This window comes from Adiantum capillus-veneris, chromosome 24 (assembly GCF_014529385.1).
Source record: "Adiantum capillus-veneris isolate H3 chromosome 24, ASM1452938v2, whole genome shotgun sequence".
NCBI lineage: Eukaryota > Viridiplantae > Streptophyta > Polypodiopsida > Polypodiales > Pteridaceae > Adiantum > Adiantum capillus-veneris.
The window spans coordinates 3,376,094-3,391,695 of NC_140954.1; the positions used below are offsets into that span (position 1 = coordinate 3,376,094).

At 41.3% G+C, this 15,602-nt stretch overlaps 1 non-coding gene and 1 pseudogene across 3 annotated transcripts; both read left to right on the forward strand.

The window, feature by feature from the left end:
- The first annotated feature begins 844 nt into the window (after positions 1-844).
- On the forward strand, positions 845-6,892 carry LOC147425846 (callose synthase 11 pseudogene; annotated as a pseudogene). 2 transcript variants are annotated; one of them, XR_015186191.1, is made up of 2 exons: positions 1,914-2,050; positions 2,167-6,887. The product of XR_015186191.1 is annotated as a callose synthase 11 pseudogene, transcript variant X2 (transcript). The 2 variants fall into 2 exon arrangements; XR_015186190.1 differs by having other exon boundaries at positions 845-6,892.
- LOC147425847 (small nucleolar RNA J33) lies at positions 4,184-4,264 on the forward strand. Its single transcript, XR_015186322.1, has one exon. It is a non-coding gene; the product is annotated as a small nucleolar RNA J33 (small nucleolar RNA).
- Positions 6,893-15,602: the final 8,710 nt, after the last annotated feature.

Below are 15,602 nucleotides of genomic sequence, written 5' to 3' on the forward strand. Positions count from 1 at the left end.
AACCATTCTTTATCACAAGGACAACCCTTTATCCCAGCGTTTTCCTCCTCATATATATTTGGCATGATGGATAGCCAAGACAACACATAAATCTCTCTCTCTCTCTCTCTCTCTCTCTCTATCTATCTATATATATATATATATGAGAAATAAGGAGAAATTGACTACGCTTGATTTAGAGTAAGATGATCCCCCACCTAGAGACTAAATGGCTGATATTACCAGGTCGAATGGCAATCTGCAAACAACTACTAAAGTAGGTTAAGGAGTAGGGTTCAAATAGAATGATTAAGTTGCAACCCTTTGCTTTATTCAATTACTCCCTTTAGTACCCCTTTGTTCTATAGTCAGCTCTATGGGACACAATTTGCTTCTTCCCAATGCTCATCTACCCAAACTAAGCTATTGTTGTTGCCTATCAATTGGTTCTACTCATTCGCTCGTGTTCCACAACAAAAGCCGATGTGATAGCAATCACAACCAACTAAGCAAGTAACCAATTGCACTCCAAAATATTAGAACACGTATGGCAAAGAGCATTGCCTTGGTCTCACTACTCAAAGAGTTGTAGAGCAAGCCGTGAAATTGGGCCATTTTAAAAACAGCTATAGAGGTAACCAATCATCATATATACAATTCTTTTTAAAAAATTCACCAATGCACTTTGTTGTTTGATGTCAGTCTATGTATATCCTGTTATGTTCAATAGATGTTCTGCATTGCGCTAAAATTGGTTCTTTCGTGAGAAAGCTGCCTAATGAGCTTCAAGACTCGCATAATTTTTTGGCAAATAATGTTGTTTGTGCGGATAGTTAAATATTTAGCTGATAAAATTCCCCATACAATGTCGTCGAGCTTGTTAGAGTAGAACTCGCGCGCACCGTGCACGCAATGGCAATCAGCAGGTCCACCATCCTTCCCCCCTCCTTCACGGCACTTGGTTTCACCGTTCCCAGCTCGTATCTCCATTCCATGTGGTCTTCAAAGTTTCCGGCTTTGCATGATCGAACGAGGGTGAAATCAAAAGCGACAGACAACAGAGAGAATGGGCTGCGGTTGTGCCAGTCGCCACTGAAACAGGTTGAGAAGATCACACACACACACACACACACACACACACACACACACACACAAGTGCGCCGTTGATCAAACATTCGTTCTGATTAGAAGGTTCTCTGGGAAAAGATTTTGAGCTATCATGGTATGCGTTTGATAGACCTTGCTATGGGAGTGGGCACAGAGGGCACCATCTATAATATTCTCCAGCCTGATGCAGAGAATCAGTTTCCAGAAGTAAGAGCAGTAGTCGGTGCACTGAAATTGGCAGTGAGGGGGCTTCCACATCCACCTCCTAATGGCTCTTCATGGCAAAGAGGAATGGATGTGCTTGATTGGCTTGGCTTTTTCTTTGGATTCCAAGCTGACAATGTAAGAAACCAGAGGGAGCATGTTGTACTTCTCCTTGCTAATTATCAAATGAGCATGCAACCTATCCCTGAAGCTAGGGACAGGCTTGAGAGGGGTGCTGTGCGCCATCTCAGAAAGAAAGTGCTCAAAAACTACAAAAAATGGTGTTCTTTCCTGAGCAAAAAGCCCAATTTGTGGCTGCCTAAAAACTTTAGAATGTGGCTTCCAAGAAATACTAAGTTGGTGGATCATCACAGAGAGCTTACTTATTCATGCCTTTACCTGCTGATATGGGGGGAATCAGCTAACCTTCGTTTCATGCCAGAATGCCTGTGTTTCATGTTCCACCACATGGCTATGGAGCTCAATAACATAGTTGAGGGGCATAGGCATGTGGAGGGATATGTGCCATCTTCGTATGGGTGGAATGGTTTTTTAACACAGGTTGTAGAGCCAATTTATAAAGCTGTGAAAGGCGAGGCAGATTCTGCAAAGGGTGGAAAGGCTCCTCACTCTACATGGCGGAATTATGATGACATGAATGAGTACTTTTGGTCAAAGCGTTGCTTCAGGGAGCTGTCGTGGCCACTAAACCTCTCCTCTGGTTATCTTTTAACTTCGAAAGGGGGAAATAGGGGATCAGGTTTGTATTCTGACCAACATAGAGTGGGAAAGACAGGTTTTGTTGAGCAACGCTCCTTTTGGAATATTTTTCGTAGCTTTGATCATCTGTGGGTTGGACTTTTTCTCATGCTTCAGGCCATGATAATTCTTTCCTTCAATGGAGATGGAGTTCCATGGCATGTATTATATAATAGGGATGTTCAAGGAGCCTTACTATCCATTTTTATCAGCTGGTCAAGTATGCGATTTGTGCAAGCAGTTTTGGAATTAGGGCTGCAATACAGCTTGATATCGAGAGAAACAAAGCTTGTCGGTGTCCGGATGCTCCTGAAATTGCTTGTTTCTATAGGCTGGGTGATCATATTCTTTGTGTTGTTAATGCGAATCAGTCAGCAAAGAGCAGCTGATGGACAATGGTCTGCAGAAACAAATCGGAGGCTCTTTCAATTTTTGGAAGCAGTAGCTGTCTTTCTACTGCCTGAATTGCTTGCAATTATACTGTTCCTGCTTCCATGGATCAGAAATGCTATTGAGCGAACAGAATGGAGTGTTTTGCATGCCCTTACATGGTGGTTTGAGACAGGACTGTTTGTCGGTCGTGGACTACGGGAAGGGATTATTGACAATCTGAGGTATACTACCTTCTGGCTGGTAGTCCTCTTTTTCAAATTTTCTTTTAGCTATTTCATGCAAATTAGGCCATTAGTGGACCCCACAAGGGAGCTGCTTGCTCTCAATGCTGTATCATATAAATGGCACGAGTTTTTCAGCAACCAGAATAGGTTTGTTGTGGTTGTCATCTGGGCACCAGTTGTGCTGGTCTACTTGATGGACTTGCAAATTTGGTACTCCATATTCTCTTCCCTTGTTGGGGCATTAGTGGGTCTTTCCTCCCATATTGGGGAGATCCGGAATATGGAGCAGTTTAAGCTGAGATTTCCTTTCTTTGCAAGTGCAATGACGTTCAATTTGATGGCGGCAGAAGGTCTTCGTGGTGGAGTTGCCTCCACCCAAAGTTACATAGTTGCCCTGTTCAGAGACATGTTAAGGAGGGTAATGCTAAGGTATGGTCTTGTGAAGGCATACAAGACGTATGAAAAGAGCTCACTGGAATCACGAAAATTTGCCTATTTATGGAATCAGATAATTTTTTCCCTGCGGCAGGAGCACTTGTTGAATGATCACGAAGTGGAGCTTTTGCAGGTTCCAGATGTTGCCCTGAATGTCAAGGTCATGCAATGGCCTTCTTTGCTTCTGTCTAATGAATTACGCATTGCACTAGGTGTCGCACAGAGTTGGCAGGGCAAAGAGGATAAAGAGTTATGGCAAAAGATATCCAAGCAGGAGTATAGAAGGTGTGCTGTACTTGAATGCTATGATAGTGTGAAATTGTTGCTGCTCACAATCTTAAAAGACGGGAGCAAGGAGCACAGTATTGTGGCACATGTTTTTAAAAAAATTGAGATGGACATTGAGCTGGGTGCTTTTGCCCAAAACCATAAACTAAATGGTTTGACAGAGGTTCACTCCCGTGTCTTGGCATTAGTGGAGGTTTTACTGTCCAAGCCTGCTTTAAGTAATGTCCATACAGTGGTGAATTCTATGCAGAACTTATATGATGTAGTGATCAGAGATTTTTGTACCCAAAATCAGCAACAGTACCCTGTTGCTAATGGCACTGCCTCCAATGTTGTTTATGATGAGCTCTTGTTTTGTGATGCAATGGAGCTACCCAATGCAGATGATGATGTTTTTTTTCTTAGGTTAAGGAGGCTGCATACGATACTCAACACTCGAGATGCTATGAATGATGTTCCCCGGAACTTTGATGCTAGGAGACGCATCGCCTTCTTCGGCAACTCTCTCTTTATGAGCATGCCCCATGCTCCTATAGTAGAGAAAATGCTTTCTTTCAGTGTGCTCACACCTTATAACTCTGAGGACGTGCTTTACACGAAAGAGCAGCTGAGAATTCCAAATGAGGATGGAGTGACCCTTCTTTTTTACCTTCAGAGCATCTACCCAGATGAATGGAAAAACTTTTGTCACCAGGTGGGCAATCATAACCCTGAGACTGAATGTTGGAACGACAGAGAAAAGGCTAGGATGCTAAGACTCTGGGCTTCACATCGTGGCCAAACTCTTGCCCGAACTGTTAGAGGAATGATGTACTACGAGAAAGCTCTTGAGACGCTTGCATATCTCGATGCTGCATCAGAAGCTAAACTTTCAGATTGCACATCTACAGCAAAAAGCAAAAGCTCTAGAGGTATTGGCAACCAACAGGGATCTGTTAGGGGCCAGCAAAACAGTAGCATTCGCTCCGATTTGACTTCTAGACATAGGATGAAGTCGAAGGAAACATCCGTAGCTAGCATGAAATTTACATACGTTATTGCTTGCCAGAATTATGGAATCCAGAAAGCCAAGAAGGATAGTAAAGCTGATGACATTTTATATTTGATGAAATGCTACCCAGCCATGAGGGTAGCATATGTTGATGAGGTAGGGATGGGAGTAGGCAAGAAGTATTACTCTGTTCTGGTCAAATATGATCCCTTGCTGGGAATAGAAGTGGAAATATACAGAGTCCAGCTTCCTGGTCCTACCCGGCTTGGAGAAGGAAAACCTGAAAACCAAAATCACGCCCTGATTTTTACAAGAGGAGATGCAATCCAAACCGTAGATATGAATCAGGACAATTGCTTTGAAGAGGCCCTTAAAATACGGAATCTGCTTCAGGAGTTCACCAAACAGTATGGCTTGAGAAGACCACAGATATTAGGAGTGCGAGAGCATGTGCTTACAGGTTCTGTTTCCTCCTTAGCTTGGTTTATGTCTGCTCAGGAGACAAGTTTTGGTACTGTAGGTCAAAGGGTACTGGCAAATCCTTTGAAGGCGCGAATGCATTATGGGCATGCGGATGTGTTTGACAGGCTTTGGTTCATCACTCGAGGAGGCATAAGCAAGGCATCTCGTGTGATCAACACTAGTGAGGATATCTTTGCAGGGTTCAACTGTACCTTAAGAGGAGGTAATGTTACTCATCATGAATACATTCAAGTTGGAAAGGGTAGAGATGTGGGGCTGAACCAGATTGCACTTTTTGAAGCCAAAGTCTCCAGTGGAAATGGTGAACAAATTTCAAGCAGGGATGTGTATCGCCTCGCACATCGCCTTGACTTCTTCAGGATGTTATCCTTCTACCACACAACAGTAGGATTCTACGTGGGCAACATGATAATGGTTTGGGCTGTTTATGCTTTCTTGTGGGCCCGCGTGTACCTTGCTCTTAGTGGATTAGAAGATTTGATTGCTGACAGCATCAACAATATAGCACTGACAGCTTCTTTGAACCAACAATTCGTAGTACAGCTTGGGCTTTTCACAGCATTGCCAATGGTTGTAGAAAGCACTCTAGAGCACGGTTTTGGTAGGGCTATGTGGGACCTTTTAATCATGCAACTAGAGCTATGTTCTGTGTTCTTCACCTTCTCATTGGGCACCAAGTGCCATTATTTTGGTAGGACTCTACTGCATGGAGGGGCCAAATACCGATCTAAAGGGCATGGGTTTGTGGTGAGGCGTGTTACATTTGTTGAAAACTTCAGGCTTTTTTCCAGAAGCCATTTTGTGAAAGGAATAGAACTGATAATATTATTAGTAATCTATGAGGCATATGGAGGTGCTGCATCAAATACTACTGTGTACATCTTCTTGACAATCTCAAGTTGGTTTTTAGCCCTATCATGGATAGTGGCACCATATTTGTTCAATCCCACAGGCTTCGACTGGTTACAGACAGTGTATGACTTTGAAGGCTTTTGCAGTTGGTTGTGGTATGGAGGTGGAGTGCTGGCAAGATCTGATCTCAGCTGGGAGACATGGTGGAATGAAGAACAAGATCACCTGAGAACAACAAACTTTTGGGGAAAATTATTGGAAGTAGCTCTTAGTCTGCGGTTTTTCGTCATCCAGTATGGCTTGGTTTACAGGCTGCACATTGCTGCAAACAGCAGGAGTATAGTGGTGTATTTTGTGTCCTGGTTATACGTCATATCAGCTATGGCGCTACATCTGCTAGTAGCTTTTACTGAAGAAAGGTATTCTGCAAGGCATCATCTTTACTACAGGGCAATTCAGGCCGTGGTTGCATTTCTTTTAGCAATCATTGTCATCCTCCTGGTGAAGTTAACTAGTTTTCATGTCAGTGACCTTTTTCTGAGCTTGTTAGCATTCATACCAACAGGATGGGGACTGCTCAACATCTGTTTGGTCCTAAAACCTTTCCTAGTAATTGCAAATGCATGGCCTCTTATCGTCTCGGTTGCCCGCCTGTACGACCTAGGTATCGGACTGTTTGTGATGATTCCTGTTGCTGTGCTATCATGGCTTCCTGGGTTCCAAGCAATGCAGACACGCCTTCTTTTTAATCAAGCTTTCAGCCGGGGTCTTCAGATATCTCAAATTCTTTCTGCAAACAAGCCAAATAAAAATGGAAAGAGCTAAAGCTGATTGCAGATCAGTTAAATTGGTAAGAGCCAAAACATGCCCATGACTGCTGCAATGCTGTGTGTGGAGACTGTTCTTGTTTCAGTTCCTCTATATGCTCGTGTGTGTTAAGAGCCTTTATCCCCATTTTCTATTCCAAAGGTTAGGTCTAAGCCTCAACAATTCTAATTTCCGAGGACACTAAAGAGTGCAAGTTTCAAATTCAATCCCGGAGTAGGGATTTGTATATATTGCTTATTCCTTGTGAAAACAACATCACACTTTGTAACAACATTTCCGGTGTAAAATGAACCAATCCTCTCTTTTTACTTAAGCATGCGTGATAGGGATTACTATTCTTTCTTTCAATTAATCTGGCATCTATTGGGAGGAGATTTATGTCTTATTAGTGCTCTTCAAACTTGTGCCTGAGTACGAGTATACAACATGAGGCAATGAAAACTCCTCAGCGTGCCAAAGACTATGAACTGTGAAGGTTACCACAAGCTTTTCAGCCTTGTGGTGGTAATGATTGTCAACGCTACCATCTACTTGGAAACAATGGTAGCCTGAAAGAGATGGGAAGTAGAGTGCTTCATCAATTGGGTTGAGCACACCAGATTGGGAGTAGTAAGTTCTTGTAGTGGTGTTGTGTGCTTAGAGAGTTTGTTTGCCAAGAAAGAAAAATGAAAATTAAGGTTCTTTTTTTAAGGAGGGGATATGTGTGCGCGTGTGTGTGTGAGAGAGAGAGAGCTTGTGCTTTTTTTTCTGACAAGTGCTCACATATCCCAGTTTGTAGTGTATATTTCTCCGGTATTCTAAAAAAATCCCGGTTATGGTTTCATTGTATCTTGATTTTACATAATTAGCTTGCCCATTTGTATAAATCTTGGCTACATGCTCAAATTTGGGTGGTTGAACTACCCTCTCATGTTTATAAATTTTGTATAGATCTTGGTTACATAATTACCTTGCCCATTTGTATAAATCTTGGCTATTGTGCAGTCATGGAGGTGGTTGAACTATCCGTAAGCCCAAATGAGCATGTGTAATTTAGTTTTGCTTAATAACATACCTGAGCTTGATACCCTTAACTATCAATGGATTTTTTTTGTTGTTGAGAGATATCTAAAGCCTTTGATTAGGTTACTTTATGGCTTCATGGCACTTTAAAAAGCTAGAAGAATTGGAGCTTGACAAATTTGGCAAAGTAATTATGATATTGAAAAGACCGATGAGATGTTATAGGGATTAAGACACTTGGATTAGAAGGGGTGGTGACCTTTTGATCAAAATAATATGCATGCTATTATCTATTTAAGGTCTAACAAAAAATGGGGATATTTAAAAACCATAACTATAATTATGTATATTTTGAAAAATATTTGAGATAATAAAACTTTTTAACAAAAAATTTGGAATACATGAATACTTTGGACAGTGGTTTTAAGTTTAAAAAGTTATAAGTTGGACATGGATAACAACTGATATAGTCTCTTGACACCTGTAAAACACATTCAAAGCTAACGTATTTGTTGTCTTGTTTGGATGGATGCACGTGAGGATGTCTTTTCTTGTAATTCTTTTTGGCTTAAAGCAAATGTTTGTGATTACACTTGCTCTACTACTTGGGAAGTACTTCTTTATTGGGTCACTATCATTGTATACTAGAATGAGGCTTCATTTTCATAAGCCACGTACAAAGATAATTCTAGTTTTTGTACTAATTATTGTCTTTTCTCTAAAGCCAGCTATCTTTTGAATGTTAAAGTTTATTCATGTCTTATTATTTAAGTAAAAACAACTACACACACTCACAATTCAAGAGCACATTAGCAGTTGTTAGGTAGGCTTTGCACGTGGACTGTGGCAATGTTTTGGTGGCGTCAGCTCCATTGTCTCTACTTGAGTTGAAAAGCCTGCGACGTTGCAGTCCTCTCCTCTCTCTCTCTCTCTCTCTCTCTCTCTCTCTCTCTCTCTCTCTCAACCAGGAATGGGATAGCCAACTTTGCCGTTTTTGGTGGAGTTCCCTCATAGTCTTTGTTCTCCACTAGACGACACGCTTGATTAAAGTAGCAGCTCCTTTTTTCGGGATGTTGCAGAGGCAAGTGACGACCTCAAGGAGGAAAGAGGGACGTGCGAATGCGCTCGTAGGGCCTCATTTTTGGCCTCTTATTGTGCCGATTCCTTGCTCTTGCATTTGCATATGTGTTTTGTTGCCCTTGGGTTTCATGGCTTTTGCATCTATTGTTTGTTGTCATTTTGCTTATGTCCCCTTGGGAGCTAGCATCCAAGACTGGCAAACATGGCATACTTGCACAAGTGTCTGCCAAAACCATTGCTTTGGTCAACCCTTGCTAATATATTGTCTTCCTCTTGTTGCTTCGCAAAACCTTTGGCAAGTTGCACTTGCCTCTATAATTTCCATGTCAATGGATTGTCCAAGGGGCTCAAGAGGGTACAAGTTGCATGGAAAGGAGGGTAGGTGAGGAAGAAGATGTTGGAATTAGGGTTGCAGAGAAACACACACAGCTTGGAGAAGACGAAGGAAGCTCAAGGCACACAATAGAGAGTGTATTACTTAGTGTGCAATGGAAAGATAGATAGCCCTAGAGTGATGGGCATATAATGCACGGGGGAAAAAACCTCCTAAAGAGGGAAAAAATGCCCCGGCAGTCCTAGTGTGTTCACACACATCACTACCACATGTATATGGTAACAAATCCCCCCATGGAGTGATGCGGTGAACGAGAGCTGGCACATGAGTAAAGGGAAGTGCCATGCTCTGAGGACAGGATCAGTCCACAAAGGGGAGTAAGCCCAAAGCTTTGCGGAAAGCTTCAAGCTTCTCACGAGACAATGACTTTGTGAAAAGATCTGCAAGGTTGTCCTGTGTTGGCACATAAGCCAAGCTGATCTCTCCTGCTGAGAGCCTCTCCCTGACATAGTGGTAATGCACCTCAATGTGCTTTGTGCGAGCATGAAAAACTGGGTTTCTCGCAACTGCCAATGCGCTCTGACTGTCAGTGTAGATAGTGTTGGCAGTGTCCTGTCCAACACCCAAATCAGCCATAAGGCGTCTGAGCCATACACACTCAACCGTAGCTGTGAAGACTGCCCTGTACTCAGCCTCACAACTCGAAGTGGCCACAGTAGGTTGCTTCTTGCTCAACCATGATATACATGAACTGCCAAGCATGAAACAAAAACCACTTGTGGACACTCGCTTGTCAAAACAACCAGCCCAATCTGAGTCCGAAAAAGCATGTAAATATGGCGGCAATGATCCCCCCTTGGGATAAAACAACCCAAGATGTAAAGTGCCACTAAGGTAGCAAAAAATCCTCTTGACAGCCTACCAATGCTTAGACACCTGAGCTATGCATAAATCTGCTGACCTGTGAGACTGCAAACTGAATATCTGGCCTCGTGTTGCATACATAAATGAGACAGCCAACAACAGTTTGGTAAAGAGTGATATCAGCAGGATCGCCAGCATCATGCAGACCCAACTTCAAACCTGTTTCCATGGGAGTGGCAATAGGTTTGCAATCCTCAAGTCCAAACATACATAGCAATGTCTCTATGTAACTTTTCTGACACAAGGCAATACCACCATCACACTGCTTAAACTGTATACCCAAGTAATGATGCAACAACCCCAAATCTTTCATCTTGAAAGTAGCATTCAAATCAGCCTTAAATTCAGCAATATGTCTCTCATTTGGTCCAGTGATCAGCAAATCATCGACATAAAGAACCACAATGAGAAGTACATCACCCTCACGCTTTACATACAATGTGCTTTCTGTTGGATTGTTACGAAAGCCTTGTTTGACCAAATGAGTGTCAGCTTTCTCATACCAAGCACGAGGAGATTGCTTCAACCCATACAAAGCCTTGTTACATTTGCACACTTTGTCCTCTTGTCCTTTTATGACAAAACCGCGAGGGTGCGTTACATAAACTTCCTCAAATATGTCACCATTCAAGAAAGCAGTAACAATGTCTGATTGATGTACATCCCAACCAAAATGAGCTACCAATGCACATAGAAAACACACAGTAGTCATACGACAAGTGGGAGCAAAAGTCTCTTCATAATCTATGCCTTTTTGCTGTGCATAACCCTTTGCAACAAGTCGAGCCTTATGGCGATCGATCTCACCATCCGGCTTGCGTTTCAACTTGTAAACCCACTTCGTACCAATGGCCTTTTTGCCAGGAGGCAAATCACATAAAGTCCATGTGTCATTTTCTATAAGTGCATCATATTCTGATTGCATGGCAGCCATCCAATTTTCTGAATTCTGTGCTTCATCAAACGACAAAGGCTCCTCAACATCATGTAAACTAGACACAGCCAAAGCATAACAATCTGATGCATAAGATGCATGCCGAGAGCCTGAACGAGTACGACTAAACAAAGGTGCATCCAATTTACTGTCACGCAAAGTGTGCACCAGCCATTTTGGCATACCTCTAGCCTGCTCATTTTCAGCCCTTTCCTCATCAAGTACATCATGTACATCTGCATCAATAATAGGCTGATCTAAAACATTTTCAGAAACCCCCATAGGCTGTACATTTGCCTCATTGGAACTTACATTCGTATTTCCACCACTGAAAAGAGGCAACAAAGTGTCATAAATGTCCTGTGAGCTTACATTACTGTCTCTAGTACATGACAGCAAGGGCTAAACAGAATCTTCTACAAACACTACATCCCGAGAAACCAGAATACGTTTTGTTTGCGGATGATACAACCTGTAACCTTTGCTTTCAGCACTATAACCAACAAAAATACATTTGACAGCCTTATCATCCAATTTTCTGCGCTGCACTTGTGGCACCAAAGCATATGCCAAACAGCCAACAACACGCATGTGCTCAATAGAAGGCTTTCTATCATGCCATGCTTCATATGGAGTAATAGACTGCAAATGTTTCGTAGGACACCTGTTTAGTACATAAGTGGCACACATGATGGCCTCAAGCCAAAAAGAATGCGGTAAAGCTTGACTTTTGACCATACATCGTGCCATTTCCGTCAGTGACCTGTTTTTCCTCTCAGCAACACCATTTTGCTGAGGCGTATAAGGCACTGTACATTGGTGTTTTATCCCCGACTAGCTAGAAATGCATTAAATTCATGAGACATATACTCCCCCCCTCGATCGGAACGGAGGGTGCCCATAGTACATTTCGAGACATTTTCAGCCATAGCCAGAAATTGTTTGAAGCACATAAAAACTTCGGACTTCTCTTTAAGCGGAAATACCCATGTATGCATGGAGTAATCATCAATGAAAGTCACGAAGTAGAGGTAATTGCCCAAGGACGGAGTTTGTATGGGCCCACAAACATCTCTATGCACAAGCTACAACCTGCATGTAACCCGAACTGAACCATTCTTTGGAAATTTAGAACGCTGCATCTTACCCAAAATACAGCCTTTACAAACATGTTTGACAGGTGCTTCAAGAGGTGGCAAAGAAGCAACCATATCAAATTTTTACAAACGCAGCAAACTGGCAAAATTCAGATGACCAAAACGTGCATGCCAAAGTTTTGCATCTAAAATAGCCCTTGAATCTGCAACAGCATTTGCAAAATTTTGTCCACACTTGTCATACAAAGTGAGCTTATACAGCCCACGACACAAAAGCCCAGATGCAACAATTTCATCACCAAAACTGAGATCATGAACTATACATCTGTCATCCATAAATTTGACTACAAGTCCAAGTCTAGCAAGTGCGGATACAGACAAGAGATTCTTCTTGATCCCAGGTACATAAAGTGCATCAACAAGTGTGAAGGAACTGCGAACGCTCGCCAAAGCTCACTGAAATCAAAGAAAGTGAGCAGGCGTTGTCGAGAAATTTGCGGTCTTGCCAGGAAAGCACCGGGCTTATGGCTGTGAGAGTTTGTGAGAGAACTCAACAAAAACTATATGAAGGAGTTAAACCATAGATGCCATGAAGAATAGGGTTTGGAAAGAAGTGCAATCAAAGAAGACTCACTCTTTCTCTCTTGCACTCACACACACAAAGAAAGAACGCAAAAGAGAATGTCAAAACAATACGAAGATGAAAACATCAAGGCTATGGTCATATCGTATCATGGGTAATATGAAAGGGTTAATAGATGAGTTAATGGCATTCAATCTTGGCTGACCAAATAGGCTACGAATTGTTCTTTGGAATTGTAGTTTTGTGCTTACCATAATATATATATTTTGTCTAGTGATTGGGATTAATTGTGTGTACAAATCCTCTTGGTTCATAGCAAGATAACTACGCTTACATCAAAAGAAAAATTATAGTCTATGAGAGGTAGTATGAGAGGTAGAAAAATAGATTGTACAGAGTGAAAGCGATAGAAATGATCATCATGTGGGTTATTCATCTAGGATAGTATGTGAGAAATGTAGATATGAGAGAAGTGAAGAGATGAGAAGTTTCCCTCCCAAGCCCTATTCTTGCCCGTAGGCAATAAGGATACTGCGGGGAGAGATGTACCTGTAGCAAGAGAACCTAGAGAGGATGAATTACTAAGAATGAGAGAGATAGGTTTGGTTAAGGAGATGAGATTAGATACATATATATATATATATATATATATATATATATATATATATATATATATATATATATATATATATATATATATATATATATATATATATATATATATATATATATATATATATATATATATATATGTTGGATTAGAGATGAAAATGAAAACAACAAGAAATCAAGAAAAGATCAATGTAGAACACATTTTACTTGAAACCCTTCGGCACCATTATTGATGGGAGAGAGAAGAAGAGTGGATAATTCCACTTTGATTGATACACCAAGTGCAAGACCTTCTTTGATTAGAGTTGATCTTCCAAGGTTAGCTTGTTGCAAGAATGGCTAGTCTCCCTCTAAGAGAAAGTGTAGGCTTGGGCTTATGTTAATGGATAAGTACAATTAGGCATTACTACTCACTCCCTCGAGAATTCCTCTCATCAATGGCTTGAATGCTTGAGTTCCTTTCAAGGAACTCCCTTTTATAGGTTAAGGGAACCCCCAAGGGTTTACACACGAAGAGAGGAGCCAATGTGAACAGGAATTGGAAAAGTTGGAAATGAGCTGCCCCTGCATGATGTGGGCAGACTGGGGTCCAGTATTTTGATCATATCTCCTCAACCGTGGCTCCAAATAAAAAAGTAAAAATATGGGCAAAAACTTCAGCTCATTAGATACGATTTTTATTTTAAAATCGTTTTCCAATTCGGATTGGAACCTTGTGTAAAAAATTCATCAAAATAGGGTCCATTTATGGCATCAAAAGTCTTCATGTGGTCTCCTTAGCCTAGACTTTCATTTAATTCCAAAGGACACCTCATGCCATATGAAAGCATGACATTGCTCCTTGACAAAGTTTTGTAATCATGCTTGCAATAATGCATTAAAATAAGTGTATCTTTGAAATCATGCCACCTAGTGTCCCACTAGGATTTGATTCTCTCCTAGTAGCTATTTAAAAAGAAATATAAGAAAAGTATAAAAAATACATAAAAAATATATATATTGGAGTTTACCCTAAATATAGGATCTAGCTAGGGTGTGAGATGATAATGAAATAGTAGAAATAAAGAATCAATGCTTTTTGCCCCAAGTTAAAGAGGCGGAGCTATTGATGCTTTTCCCATAATATTTTCTGATGGTAAAGTAAGGATATGTTACCCTTGAGAAAAATAATAGGATGAGATAGAAGGTTTATTATTATATTTAAATATGCATATGTATACTATAGGAAATATAATTATGTATCTAAAAAAATACAAGATAGATCTTGTAGCATGCGTTCCCACTATGTACGTGTCACATCACGACATCCATCCCCTGTAAACCTGCACATCATCTGGTATGTGCCACATTGTCTCTTTGTAAGATTAGACCTCTTGTACATCTTCCTTGTCTTCTTCTTCATTGGATGATTCCAGAGCTTCATGTTCACTTTGATCTTCACCTGTGTTTTTCTCTTCTTCCTCATCAATATCTTCTAGATCATTGTCTCCTCTTCTCTTAAACATTTTAATCCTTTTTCCTGCAATGGGAATCTTTACTTCTGTACCATCTAGTTCAGACAAGCTGTAAGTAGCATTTTCATGCACATGCTTTACAACATACGGTCCAAACCATCTTTTTGAGAACTTACGCATGACTGTGTGCTGGTTATCAAGGCTACTATCATACACTAAAACCCAATCACCTTTGTCAATTGCTTTGCTCCTGAGTCGATGTCGCTTATCAAAATAGTCCTTGTTTTTCAACCTTGATTTTTGAGTCGTTCTTTTGCAGCTTCAATGTCTCCAGGTCTTCTCTCTAGCTGCCTTATACGCAGTGCAAGGAGATCTTCCCTACTAAGCCCCTCTCGCCAAGGTAGTACATTCCATGTGGGAATTGTATCCTCAATCGGCATCACTGGCTTTTGACCATGCATTAGCTCCGCAGGCATGTAGCCACTTACTGAGCTATGTGTTGTACGATCAGCCCATAAAGCATATGGTAACAATTTTGGCCACTCACCAACTCTTCCTTCGCAAGCCTTGGCCAAAGCTTTGATGATAGGAGGATGCCCTCTTTCACTCTTTCCATTGCCTTTAGGGTTGTAAGCTGTAGTAAGAGAAAGCTTGATCCCTAATCTAGAAAAGAACTCCCTTGCTTCTTCGGCATCCAGTTCACCTCGATCTGCAGTGATTTTTCCTACACAACCATAACGGCAAATCACCATACCCTTCCACCAGTATTTTTCTTTCAACTTGGAGAAGGTTGCCCACACACCCCTGTGTCCAGCCCATAGACTCTCATAAAACTCTTGCACGAGCTTTACTTGAGTCTCTTTTTTTACATATAACCCGTTGTGGTGTAGCACCCTTTTGCTTAGGATGCTTCCACAAGTAATCATCCCTTAAAAAGTACCCATATGCTTTCCTGCGTATCCTCTTGAATTCTTGTTCAGACCAATCATCCTGTTTTGTTAGAGTACTCAAGTACCTTCCAATAGAAAGCCAATCACCT